Source organism: Vanacampus margaritifer, chromosome 5, assembly GCF_051991255.1.
Source record: "Vanacampus margaritifer isolate UIUO_Vmar chromosome 5, RoL_Vmar_1.0, whole genome shotgun sequence".
NCBI classification, from domain to species: domain Eukaryota; kingdom Metazoa; phylum Chordata; class Actinopteri; order Syngnathiformes; family Syngnathidae; genus Vanacampus; species Vanacampus margaritifer.
Genome location: NC_135436.1, coordinates 15,314,572 through 15,329,282, shown reverse-complemented (window position 1 = coordinate 15,329,282; position 14,711 = coordinate 15,314,572). Strand labels below are relative to the sequence as shown.

General features: G+C 39.6%; 1 pseudogene across 1 annotated transcript; it reads right to left on the bottom strand.

The window, feature by feature from the left end:
- On the bottom strand, positions 1–14,199 carry LOC144052638 (protein TUNAR pseudogene; annotated as a pseudogene). Its single transcript, XR_013294261.1, has 3 exons — positions 14,070–14,199; positions 11,812–13,647; positions 1–1,173 (listed from the first exon to the last, which is right to left on the bottom strand). The product of XR_013294261.1 is annotated as a protein TUNAR pseudogene (transcript).
- Between the last annotated feature and the right edge of the window lie 512 nt (positions 14,200–14,711).

Below are 14,711 nucleotides of genomic sequence, written 5' to 3'. Positions count from 1 at the left end.
TTGCATCTTGATGTGTTTTATGGTTTGACCATGAAAAGGCATATAGCGCAAACAACAGTAATTTGATTACATCCTTCGGCAAAGCAAGCTTAAGTAAACATGTCAGGATGTTCATTTGGACTGCGATGGATTTATGCAATACAACCTGAAGGGTGCAAAACGTCAGTCAAAATGTCAGATATGTAGCCAGGAAATTTTGATATAAACCCAGTATTAGCTCAAAAGATATTTACATGTCTTATGCACAGTATTACACGTACTAATAATGTGTTTGAATAAGCAGTTTGTCAAATGGATGTGTATATGTAGACAAAGGCGAGCAGCAAGAGATTGAGCATGATGCCGATGACCCCGAGCACTGCCAGGAATCGCTCCTCTGGTGTGCTCAGGTATGGACACGTGAGGTCCATGGAAATGTTTCTTAAATGCTGCTAACTCCAGAAACTGATAGTATGCAGGAAGGAGAGGCACAAAGGTCCTTCAGTCAATAGTTCAATAGTAAAGCCAGTGTGTTTGGTCCGTTTTGGTGAATATTCATCTGGCAGTGAAACGGCCGCCACCTTATGAAAAAAAACATTGAAATAAGTTTGTTTTTTTATAGTCTCGTATGAAAAACAGCACAGTAAAATCCACCATCAGATAAAAATCAAATTTTCATAGAAATGCCAAGTCATGAGTTCACAGTCCACTGTCAGCAATGATTTGGCATGAGGCTGTCTTAAGATGACAAGTTCAATATGGGGAGGAAGGGAGAGAAGATTCCTCGCGGAATTCCTTCCCGTCCCGGACTATTCTTACAGCAGTGAATTGATACACTTGCACTTGGCCGCAATTCAACTGCACACGCTGCCAAGGATCCTTCGATCTTAGCACATAATGATCTAACCTTCCAAGCCCATAAATACTTGGAGATGTACGACGGTGGGGATGTTGGGCGGGCGCCAGTCGTTCTCGTTTAAGTCCGTCTGAAGGTCTCAAGTGACCGAGGTGTAGATGTAGACGAATATGACCACTAAAAGATTGAGAATGGTTCCGATGATGCCCAGCAGGGCTAAAATTCGCTCCTCTCTGTCATTGGTGGAGTCGTCCTCTCTTGCATGAGTGCTGCAGATATAGTGGCTGCCGGGGATCATGGTTAACTTCACACAACCCCAACACCGCAGGGCACCGCGCCTGGAGAGAACAGAACAAATATTCATTCAGAGGTATGAGATTATCTCATGTCGAAAAGTTGCCAATGATGCATGCAAACACACACACACACACGAGTGTAGGGCACAGACATGTTTTATTATTGTGCTTGAGTAAGATCCTTACGTACGTATAATTTATGGTAAACCATATAACGTACGGTATTACTGTATACTGGGTATATCCATATCAATCTATTTTAGACTAAACTTTCACCGCCACTCAGATGAAACACGTGTTGTGCTTGGTTAAAAATGAAACGTTTGGAGAGGAAAATCGCAAAATGGCACATTCTGACTTGATGATTTATAAAACATGAGCATATAACATTTTAGTGACATTGTGAGCTTTGTGCCAACCAATTACACTTGCAAAGATATATGTAGCATCCCATCATAATTTCATTATATTACCTACTCTACATTACAAATATGACAAGCCTGCTTAAACATTTTAAGAGTATGAAACACAATTTTCTTTGTGGTGTGGTTTTATGAAATACTTAGCTATGAAAAACCTTGTTTATGGTAAAATGACATCTTATTTGCTCCTTATAAAATAAAATGGATACACATTTTTTTAGTCATCCAGACAGTTCCAAAATACAGACCTCCATTTTCTAGAACACTTATCCTCACTATGGTCTAGGCTGCAACTAATGATTAATTTAGTAATTGCTTAATATATTGATCAGCTTAAAAAAATAATAATAATAAAAATAAAAATAAACTTTCCATCCTTTGTTCAAAAACAGGATATTATTTCAAATTTACAGTGTAGAAAATACACAAACAAATTATGATTCAGTTCCTGGTTTGGTCTGTATCGTGTCAGAAAATTGGCAAAAATGGTGATAATTGTTTTCCAGAATAAAAGAAGATGCTTGCAAATGTAAAAAGTAAAAAATAAATAAAAAATGGAGGACTACAGAAATCCGAGAATATTTAGCATTTAGAGGCAGAAATTCAGAGGATTTAGAGACAATTTTAAATTTAACATGGTCTCTCAATTATTAGGCAATTGTCAAAGAATTTATTGATTCATTTGATAATCGATTGGGTCATAGTCAGCCTATCCCAGCTGGCCATGGGTCACTCTGAACTTACAAGACAAGGCATTCACATTCTCATTCACAACCTAATTTAGGTTCTTTAATGAACATAGCGTGCATGATTAGTGGAAGGGAGCCAGAGAAAACTGTGGAACACATGCAAACGCCACACAGAAAGGCCAAAACCCTGGATTCGAACCCCCGACCTCATGCAGAACTAAGAACCACTTGGCATCTGTGCCACCCGCATTATCTTTAAAGTGAAATGCCTTTCCCCTTTCTGAGATTTTGAGTGACTTTAAATTGCCTATAGCTGTGTGAGTGAGTGAGTGGAAATGGTTGTCTGTCTCTGTGATTGACTGCTAATCTGTCTTGGGTGTCACACGCCTCCAGCTTTCAACTGGGATAGGCTGCAGTCCCCCAATCTCCTGCACAGGATAAGCAGTCAAAAAGATAACTAGATGAAAAAATTCTCATTTTCATCACCCATGTTTTTTTGTTTGTCTCATTTTTCCCCCCACTGTAACTAAGCATTAGGTGTGATGGGAGATAAGATAAGTTACTTTCATATACTGATAAAATGCCTTTACCCATCTCGAAATGGGAGATAGACTTGTCTATAGCACCGGAATCTGACTTTTGGATTCAAGTTTGTGAAAACGCATTTAAAATGACAAAACACACAAATTTACAACATATCCAATATAAAATTATTGACAGAACATACATTACTCAATATATGATGAAGAAAATGGGACTCTCAGACTCCGACATTTGTCTCCAATGTTTACAAAACACTACAGACACTTATGTTCATGCTTTATGGTTATGTACTCCGGTTATGTATTTCTGGACTAAAGTCTTAGAAAAACTTTCCGCTATTTTGGACTGTAGGATACCTTTATCTCCAAACTTGTGTTTGCTAGGTGACCTAACAACAACTGACTTACCACATAAACAATTTCAATCTACACTTGTAGCCCTTACTATTGCAAAAAAAACAATTCTTGTTAACTGGAAAAATAAACAAACTCTGAATATCGACCAATGGTCTAACCTCCTCATAAATCACATATTAATGGAAAAAATATCTGCCTCAAATAAAAACCAAATATCAAAATTTATAGAAACATGGTCTACGTATATAGAATTTTTTAACCTAATTCTGGTTACTTAATTCTGCCTGTTAGCGAGAGCCACCAACCACATCGTGATAACTTACATTGATGCATTTGGCAATTTATTATTATATTATATTATTAGTATGGGATTTTTTTTAATAGATTTTAGGTGAACTGATGAATACACACACGCTCGCATGCACGCACGCACGCACGCACACACTGTTAGATATTATTAACATTTAAATTCTTTATTTTCATATATTAACCATTGTTATACATTATTAACATCTTAATTCTTTATATTAACCATGTTGAAAGGTTTTATAGACGTGTAAAGCAAGTAGTGTTGAACTCAGTATAATTTGACCTTAAACTGGGACATATTATTTGGTTTCGAAGTTCCTTCTCTGTGGGAAAACACATTTGGTCCTTGAGAACAGAATCTGTTTCGAACACGCACCCCTGACTCTGTTTTCGCCATCGCTCATGGAAAAGTACCCAGAGAGTATGTTTTGTCTACAAATGAAAGAGAGGCGGTCGGTTTTAACTATAAGAAGCCATTTTACACGCGGAAGAGGCACATTCGGCGCTCTGAATTCCACCTGTTAAGTGATGAATTGGAGTCTGTTACGATGTCCAGAGATCTCTGTTAGATTAAAATCATTTTTGCAAAGGTGTTTTTTCTTACATTAAATCTGTCTTCAAGTTTTGGAACACGCAAAGAGGACAAATAATTTTATTCCTCTTTCAACACACACGCACATACACATTCTCACCCACATACAATATATATATATATATATATATATATAAATTTTTAATAAAAAATAAAAAAGGAGAGCAATGATGACATGTCAAATCGAATGAACAATACTGAGCTCTCCATAAAAAAATTAAATAATATTTTTTTAAAAAAAAAGGTGTGATGGGAGATCAGTTTTGCATTCATGAACATAGCTGGATGCTGATTAGGGAATCGTGCGGTCTTCAGAGACAGTTTAGGTGGGACAAGGAGATTAAGGATAGTGATGGCATGTGCTGTGTGTGTGTCGGCTGATAAGAATGACTTCTAGCCACAGAAAGGCAGACTGTATTGTGCTGTCCCATAAGATCCACTCGTCAATTGCCTCACCCAGTCCAGTCAATAATTCAGCTACGACTGCTTATTGACTAATACAGACTTTTACAAACAGTGTGCACAATTACAAGGCAAGTCATGTTCTTATTGTTGTGCAAGTTCAAGGCTGTCAAGCTTAGCCAAGACAACGGTTATACAAAATGATAAACCAGACAGGAAAACCACACAAAAGTGATAATCAGAATAAAAATGAGAGCTGCCCACCTTATAATGAGTGCAGGGAGGTTTTAATTTATTGAGTGTCTTCTCTGATCTCCTTTGTCTGCTCAGACTGAAGTCGTAAGTTGTTTACTCACGTCTGTCTCCCTTCCCGTCTTCAAATGGAGGCTTTTAATAGCGAGCCACTGGTGTCAGTTTCTCTCTTGGCTCAAAAGCAACACATACCAGCACACATCCTCTTCCTTACTGGTTCATCATTATCATTTGTAAACACCTTTGAACCTTTCAATGAAAATAATAATTGCCAATTTGCGCTACGGTATTTTGAAAATGACACCATGCCGAATTGCACATGCATACAGTAAATGAGACCTTGTTGGATGTGCTGAATCTCACCAGTTTCCTGCGTGCATTCACCAAACTCTTTATTGACAAATAAAATATGATTTTTTTTTTAAATTGTCCTGTTTGTCAACTTTGCATTGCAAATCATGCAGTTAGGACCCTGACTCCCATCACTCAACTCAATATTTATACAGCGCTTTAAAAACAACCACCGATGTTTTCTTAAGATGAAATCCAAGGGCAGCAGATGCGATGAAAACAGCAGAGGCCCCAGAATAGAACCCTGTGGAACACCACATGTTTCATTATACATGTGAATCAATATTGCACATTTTTGTCCAACCACTTTTGTTTTTTGCTCAACATAGTACGAAGGGATTAATAATAAAGAAGTCACTCAACATACCATCACAAGTGCCACAAGTCGACTACTGAGCACACCAAATTCCCTGCAGCACAGATAGGCCAAGCAATGTAGCGTTATCATCTGCAGCCAAAGATGGCCAAGCGGGGGCCTATCATCACGAATCATTTGAGTCGGGTGCCTTGACCTCCGGCGAACCCCTGGGACCGACTCAACAAACTCCTGCCGTTTGATCAAACTTAAGTTAAGCACTACTGGACTGTAGCTTGATTCATTTGGTAGGCTTGTAACTTTGATATGATTCCAGCTGGTTTCTTTTGAGTGTCTTCACACAGTAAAATCAGAGAGGACCGGCCGTTAAAATGGCCTAAAGATGTGCATGCAGTAAGGAGAGGCACATAGAATTGTCTTTTGGTGCAGCTTAGTCATTCAGCAGTGTCATTTGATTATTTCCAACCCAATTAGAAAAATGCAGGGCACACCTTAAAAGTCATAGGCAGAGTGCATTGATTAAAAACAAAAATTGGCCTTAGTGTCAAAAGTTATATTGTACTTTTATAAAAGCAATTCAACATGTGTTTACATTCCATAATGATTAAATATGTGTAAAAGGGGGTAAGTGAGTCAATGCACTTGCTTCAGAATGATTAGTCGCACAGATGTGAAGACAGCACCTCCAAATAAATCATTATCAATAAATGATTTTCCAAGAACAAGCTTTCACTCTCACTCATGTTGTACCCTCCCTCTTTCCTCTCTGACAGCCTCCCTCTTCAAGGTCATACATCGAAATGAGCAGAAGCTGCTCAAGCATTAAGTCAATTCAAATTCATATTTGAATGCAAGCCTTCCATTTCAGCAATTGTAACATCTTCCACAACAGATAGAAGACAAATGTGATAGTCATATTAACCGTGATATATTTTGGGGATGTTTGGTTCTGCATCAAATGGCTATTATGTGAAATACTAACTGGCAAATCTTTTAATCCCAAACTGCTGTGTGAACAGAATCTGTTGATCATATCAAATATTAAACACTTCACGTAAAAGCATTCATTTGTAATATGTGATTGATCAACTAGTGTGCAAAATAAAAAGCAGGTTTTCCCACTGAATGAGCAACGCAAGGTCTGATCAAACTCGTAATTAATGTTCATCATTTCTTCTGCAGATTGCTTCTCTGCTTAGTTCACTGTCACATTAATTCATATAGGGTGTGAATTCCCTCCAGATGGTGCATCCGCAATCAAGCATGCATTACAGTCCAAGTCAGAATCACTTTCAAGTTCATCTCACAGTAATATCAAAACAGAAAGAGGAGCCTGTGAGATGCAGATGCTGAAGATGTGAGGATGAAGAAAATGTTAGTTACCGCCCAACAAGATCAAATAAGCTAAAAATTGCTTCAGGCCACAAAACAATGGCAATAGTAGGGGTGTTAGAAAAAAAATCGATTCGGCAATATATCGCGATATTACAGCGCGCAATTCTTGAATCGATTCGATATGCGGCCGAATCGATTTTTTAACTTTTTTTTTTATGGGAATATTCAACAAAACGTCTTACTTAGGGTTAGGATTCACACATTAACCCCTGGGCATTATTTTATTTTGAAATGGCTTGGTCAGAACCAACAAAAAGCCAAAAAATGGTCAAATAACGCCCAGGGGTTAAGCATGGAAGAATGTTGTATTAATGGAACATGAAGCCTTAATATTTAATTTAAGTGCTGTTCAAACATGAAACAGACTGCAACCTGTTTGTTAAATGCAGTGGCTCAGTTATAAGCCTGAATTTTCAGATAAATAAATACATTTTCATACAAATCTTACAGTGTACATGTACAAGTTTACTGATTAGTATTTTCTAAATTTGAGTAAAAAAAAGAAAGAAAATCGCAATAATCAATTTAGAGATTTGCATCGGGATTAATCGGTATTGAATCGAATCGTGACCTATGAATCGTGATACGAATCGAATCGCCAGGTACTAGGCAATTCACACCCCTAGGCAATAGTAAATCAAAGAATGGGTTACAATACTTAAAAGAATACTCCCATGTGTGTTCTTGCATGAAGAATTGCCTTTGCAGATAAATACGTATTTCCACTGCTATCCACTTGCTTAGTGAAAGATAGCAGACATCGCTCATGTTTGGTGCTAACCCATTTCCTATCCGGGAGAGCCGTCCACCCTCGGAGAATGGTGACCTATTTTTGGGAGTTGCTGAGTCCAATCATATTTCAATGCGATGAGAAGACCACACATGCGCCTCCTCATCTCCAATTAAGACTATGCGTTCCTGAACTTCCCTATGCAGTGACCTTGTGACAATTGCTAGTCCTAACACCCGCTGGAAGTGATGCTGAGCATACCGACACGGCTCTCTTCTTGATTAAAGAGGTTGACAAAAGCTTATTCCAGCACCCCCATAACTCATGGGGCCTTATCAGCATATGACTTTGAGACACTGAACGATTCCAGCGAATGCATATAGAAAAGTAAAGATGGAGTAATAAACATACACTGTTTGTATAAAGAAAGCAAAATCACACATTTTGTTTTACAAATTACGCTCAAATAACATTTCTGTTGAGGATATAGAGAAGAGTGTGAGGATGGATGGGCCGTTTAAAGGGCGAGTGGGGTGAGAGGTTATGAGAGTCTGTGTCAGTGTGTGTGTCGCTGGGACAGCCAGGTAATGTTTTCCAACTGGGAAACCTTTCCCCATTCTGGGCCCACCACATCAGTTTGGTTTTAAAATAATCACGGACCTCCTCGTTTGCATGTAATTCCCATCTCTCCTTCCACTGTGATAAGAATCAAAAAAGTTGAAATAAATGTTGACAATCGTGCCGGTGCCTGTCTTCTTCTCCTCTCCTGGCTTCCCCTCACTTGCCCAAGTTGCACATTCATAAATAGAAGACAATTTAAATTATTTAAGGAACCCCAGCCCACACGACAAACACATTGTAATGCATTCTAGAATTATGACATGCTGCCCAAATTGCTGCCCTCTTTCAAGCAAAGCTAAACAATTGCTAAGTACTATTAGCATTAGCGAAAATGAGTCAAAATGCCACGCTGCATGGATTTTAGATGTCATTTTCAGTCAATAGAAAAAAGAAAACAAAGCAAGCCTCCAGAGCTTTCCTAAAGAAAGTTGAGAAAACAGTGGGAGGATGTGGTTGAAAGAGTTATTCTTCCTGATGACTCCAGAGGAAAAAATACAGCACACAACCATGCTACGTCACTACTTAGAATGCATTGCGACGTTTACAACAATGGCGATGTATATGTCCTGTGAATAACCCTTATGTTCATTTTGGTCTTTTTCCCCCCTCATGTTTACATTTATGGGATGAGACTGAATGCAGACATCCTAAAAAATATATATATATTTTTTTAAGTGTTTTTCACAGGGCATCGACGATATGCAAATCAAGCTTCTACAAAGTGTATTAAACTGGAAATTATTTTCAAAAAATGTATTTTATGGTCATGTTACTAACAAACAAGTACAGCCGGTTTTAGCTGTTTCCGTACTGCAACACACCTGATTCTTATAAGCTTATCAGCAAGGTCTGCAGAAGCCTGATAACCATCCTGATCTTTATAATCAGGTGCGTTGGAAACATCTAAAACCCACAGGACTCCGGCCCTCAAGGATCAGGATTTAGGATGAGATGTAGATGTCAGGGTTCCTTTTGAGGCAGGGTTCACCAATTCCGGTCCTTGAGGTCCGGAGTCCTGCAGGTTTTTAGATGTTTCCGCCTACCAACACACCTGATACTAAAGAACAAGATAGTGATCAGGCTGATGATCTGATTATATGAATCAGGTGTGCTAGTGGGCGGAAACATCCAAAACCTGCAGGACGCTGGACCTCGAGGACCGGAATTGGTGAACCCTGTTTTAAGGTGACGGACTAATTTGGTTCAGGTCCCTCATAAGTTGCTTAAGGCTTTGCTTCTTCCTCAATCAGAAAAGTGAAAACATGTTATTAGCGAATAAGTTGACGTCATGCTCTTAACAACATTTTGATTAGTCAGTGCAATCCCAAGTCTGTGTGAAGTCTCAAATAAATCCTTTCCCAGCTTGATGAGCTCTTGGTCTTTGTTTTTAATCAAAAAAATCACATGTACTCTAACTTCCAAATCAAATATGAGCGCATTCCTCTACAAAATAAATACAAAATAAAATAATCCTCACCCTTAATATTTCTCTACAAAAATCTTGATATTGGCTGCCAATGAAAAAATGTCCTGCTTTGTTAAGAATAGCTTGTATTTCCCAACCTTGCAAGTCAATGTCTTCAGCTCTCCTCCGCTGTTAATATATTTGATCAATGGTAAGCGGGGGAAAAAAAAGACAAATACAACATGATCAAGAGCTTTACTGTGGCGCACTGGGCTGCGTCTGGCAGCCGCACGTTCCGTAGCGATCACGAGGGAAAAGCCGCCGCAGGCATTGTTTGAAGAAATTGGTTGACGATGTTATTGGCTACAGAAAGGCATCAAAGCAACGCTTTTACAGCTTTTGGATTTGCTGTAATACATATTGCTCAGTATGTGCAGAAATCAATGATGTACTGACAAGCACATAAAGATTGCTTTGGATTGTTTTAGCTTAAAGGCCTAACATTCTGCACAAGAGGCATCCATATCACAAAATAAGGCATCCATATAGAAAAAGAGCAACGTTATATTTCCAGGTTTTTTTTTTCTCATTGACACACAGAGTAATGGTGTGGGGACCATATCTGTATGACACTTGGAACGTTCCACAACCTCATTATGAGCACGACAAGCCAACGCTGCGAGAGTACGAAGCCGGCGGCCATGAAGGGACTGTCACTTCTCCTCAGCCACAGCTCAGCTTCCCCCCATGTGTGTGCGTGTGTGTTGTTACAGTGTGAGTATGCACTTGAGAGGGTGAACGAGAATGACAGGGTGAGTGTGCATATATGCATTATATGTATATGTTTTGGTAAAGGAGAGAGATCAACTATTTATGTGAGAGCTGAGGTGTTTGTTTGCAACCAGTCCATTGCTACCAGTTCAATTTTTCTAGCTCAAGAGCGAGAATCTTCCATCTTCAACGTATGTGAAATTGATGAGCCAAAATTGAACAAATGTACACTGAGACCTGAATTCTTGCACCATTGCTTGGTTTTAAACTGTGTAGTGGCCCAAAAGGTGTGATCTAGTAGTACTATAGTGTAATGGAAAACCAGGGGTGACCAAACTGCGGGCTGGGAGCCATTTGCGGCCTGCCATCCATTTTTCAGAAGCTCGCAACATATACTAAAAATTTAATTTGACATGGCCCGCCAGGCAAGTCATAATAATAATAATAATAATAATAATAATAATTTCTCTTGAAAAGAAAAAAAGAAAAATTTATAAATATATAAACCAAAATAAATACAAATAATAATAATAATAATAATAATTATTATTATTATAATTAGAATAATATTAATTTATCTTAAAAATAAAAAATAATGAATAAAAAAAATAAAATATATATAATAATAATAAATTGGTTTATGTATAGAAGAGCTTTTCTAGATATGCAATGATTAAAAAAAATTAAAAAACTGTTCACGACTTCAAAACACCTGTGAACAAAGTTAATTGAGTTTTACAATTTTAGAAACAAATCCGTTCTTCCATTTTCTGCTCTGTGTCAGCGTCCGATTAATAAACATTAATGATCCTCAAGTAACTGTTTTAAACATAGTCAGCATATTACAGTCCGCTCTTGATTTGGTTCTAAATGCGGAAATTTGGTTGCTGTTAGTGTTTACTAGTGCAAGGCTGGCTCTCGTCTAGTAAGATACAGGGCCAAGACCGCCCTGAAATCTTGAAATTGCTCAACTACATGCGTTTTCACCTTTAACAATAAGCTATTTGAACACTAGAAAATTTGAACAGCCTGTAACAAGAGTAATGATAAAAGCCATTGTGGCCAGTTTTCAGAAATTGCATGTGTCCGTGTCCATATTAACTATATCGTTAGGAAACTGGAACTAACATCAGTTACCTTTGCTTCAGCATATCGCAATGACAATAATTAGCTACACTTCCATTGATATTGTTACCATTGTAGCGCCATCAGATAACATCAGATAGGGTAGCAAATTGATTATTGTGGTTGTTTGCAGTGATGTCGAACTCCAGTACTTCATGCTTAGTATTTTTAATATTTTGTCAGCTTTATTTGGCTAACAATGACAGACTAAATATAAGAAACGCCTGACCAATTGTGAATAAATGTAACACGTGGCAGTATTCATACTCTGTGTGTAGTTGACCTGCATCACATCGTGAGCATTATTAAACACTGGGTCTTTCACCTTTGGCTTTGACTAACATCTTGAGGAAATGTGTCATTCATGTGACACACACACAAACACACAAACGTGTACTCACCACACATTGCACCCAGGGCAGCCAGAATCTCTTTTCTTTCTTCTGTTTATCCGAGCATGATGTCAGTTTTTTTCACATCCTTCTGCCTGTTGGTTTCTTTCTCCTTCCTATTCTCCTCCTCCCGGTGCCCCCGCTCACCACCGCTGTTTAGGTCCAGCTCTGTTGCTGGTGGGCATAATCCAGGCAACACATGCAGCTCCGTGTGTCATTTGCAGGGGGGTGGGGAGGGGGTGGGGAGTTCAGTCACAGCTGGCTTCAAAAGCTTGGCTGGCACACACAGGTCAACATCACTCAAGTGTGTATAGCAGAGCTCAAAGGTTCATAAACATCAAGCTGGTCTTCAGGATGAGAGATTGTTTTGAGGAATTGGATATTCAGTTCAGAGCGGAGTGCTGTCTAGCTAATTGCCTTGATGATATTAAGACTCATTAAAGCTGGAAGTCATCTATGAGAAGTGATTATTCAGCCATGAAGAAAAAAACATACACATTCTGGATTCTTCAAAAACAGTGTTGTGCTTCCTCAAGCTTTAAAAACAGTCCAACTTTGACCAATTTTGAAGACCAGGCCATTTCAAGGAAAAAAAAAAAAAAGAAGATGTATCTGGCAGTAATTAGTCGCTCTAAGTCGATTTCAAAACAGTTTATGCAAAATGCAATTGTCTGTATAAGTCAACAATAAATTTAGCTCACACAGAATAGCTATGGCTGCAGTCTCCATGTCATTTTAATGGTTTCTCAAATGTTTATTTGCTGCCTCTCGACAGTCACAGCTTCGGTTCTTCTGCCAGTCGTCATTCCGTTCTCCTCACGCCTGGCCGAGCACCTCCAGGAGGCCACGTCGTGGCTCCCTCTCAATTTGCTGCAAGATGTCACCATAACCTGACACACTTGCCGAATCGTCTAGTGTCAAAATCCCACATGATGAAAACGTGGTTTCCTTTCCCCTGTTTTCCCTCTGTGAAAGAGGAAGCAAGTTGTTTCCAGAGTGGTCTGTCAGCATGAATATTTAACCGGAATCTCTTGCTGTGTCGTTGCAGTTAAAGTTTCCTTGCTGTCCCCGGCGTGGTGCACAAACTGACATGTTTTCTCATCTGTAGTGTTTCTATTTTAGTCTTTTTTTTTTTAATTTCTTTTTACTGCTTGAATTTTGCTCTATGGCCTGATTTGTTCCCCTTATGTCACATATTTGATCACACGGGACCCTTCCATATGCTGTACAATCATCCAGCCTCTTCCTAGAGCAAAACAGTCTCAAGTACCTTTTATCCTGTCCGTTGCAGTCCTGTTTCCAGTGTCATTCAGGCGGCAAATGTTCAGTGACCCTTCCGCCATGCTCAACCCGCCACTTCCTCAACTCTGGTCCACCTTTCACCTTCCTCACCCTCCAGCGAGCTGATTCACTCGGCCCACTGCCTCTAAGTCGGCTGCTCTTCTTTCTTCATCCCTGTCTGATGACTGTTCACGTCTGTTAAAGTCTGCTCTATTTCTTTCCCTGTCTCTCTTTCATTTCTCCTCTATCTCACTCTAGCCCCCCTGCATACAAAACACACAGTATCCGAGCTGCTGTGAGTCATACTGCTCTCTCCTCCCTTTTTCTTCCAGGAGCTAATAACTGCCTTTTTTTTTTAAAGTCTCCTCCTAAGAACTTGCCCGCAATGCTAATGAGCCACAATGATGCCTTTGCATCCAAACGAGAGGAAAAAAATAGTATGTTTCTCTCTGTTTTCTTGATTTGAGGTCTGTTAGGTACATTACAAGTGGTCTCCTCCTCTCCGGTCCACTCTTCGAGCATGTGTGTTCAGTAATGCAAGTGTTCCTTCAGTGCCACTTCAATCTTAGAAAAACAGAGAAGAAGATAGAGCAGTGATCAGCGCTCTATGAACAGTGCGGGAGAGGGACTCAAAATATATCAGAGTTGAAGGATGTGGAGATGAATGCGAGAAAAGAGAGTTTCGCACTCGGAGATCTGTGGAAGTGACTCGTGAGGAGATATGCAGGTGAGGGAGAATTCAAGGGTGGAGGAAGCATGCTGGTGTGGGTGGAATGTTGAGGAGATTGTAAAATGGATATGAAGAGGAGAGATGGAAGCGGGAGAGATGAAGATATATGCAAAGATCTATGGATAGATGGCTGAAAGGCTTGACAGGTTGACTGCTTTTATGAGATCCAAGCAAATCCAGAAACCCCTCTTCAGGCCTTTATTAGTTACAAGTATTCATCTACTTTTATATTGGATCAATTTATTGAATATTTTACCTGAACGGGAGTCCTGTTCTGCTCTCTTTTGTCATTGCTCCTCTCCATCCTTCTGTCTGCTCTCGCAGCCCCAGTCTGTGCTATCTGTGAAATGCAGCATCCCTCTCCCTACCTCCGCTGCCCGCCCTCCTCCCCACATCTCTCCCTCCCTCACTTTCAACCCCACACATCCCATATTTGCCCTGCTCTGCTTTTATTTTCTCTCCCCTCCATCCATCCATCCTCTGCCACCTTTTTTTTGTCTTCCCTTACACAGCCTCAACCGGTCTACATAGACTTTGCCCGCCCTTTTGGCTTGATTATTCCACCCGCCCCTTTCTGCGAACGAGGAAGCTTCTGCAACAGTAGGCTCGGAAAGTGGAAAGCTTTCCGAACATGTGAACACCATTCACAATCCTGCCACATGAATTAAACACTCCCAATACATTCACATTGTAGTTTATGCATGACAGTGCGGAGTAAACACAAGCTGACAGTCGCTTGCTCCATCTGGCGGTCAGAAAACAAAAACATTGCAGAAAAATGGGAATGGAGCAAGTGAAGTGTTTGTAATGGGCAGCATGCATACATGAGCAACATGTATCCCTCCAACACTGTGGTGGCATCTGTAATGGAAGAGGTTTTCGTGTAGCGTGAGACCAC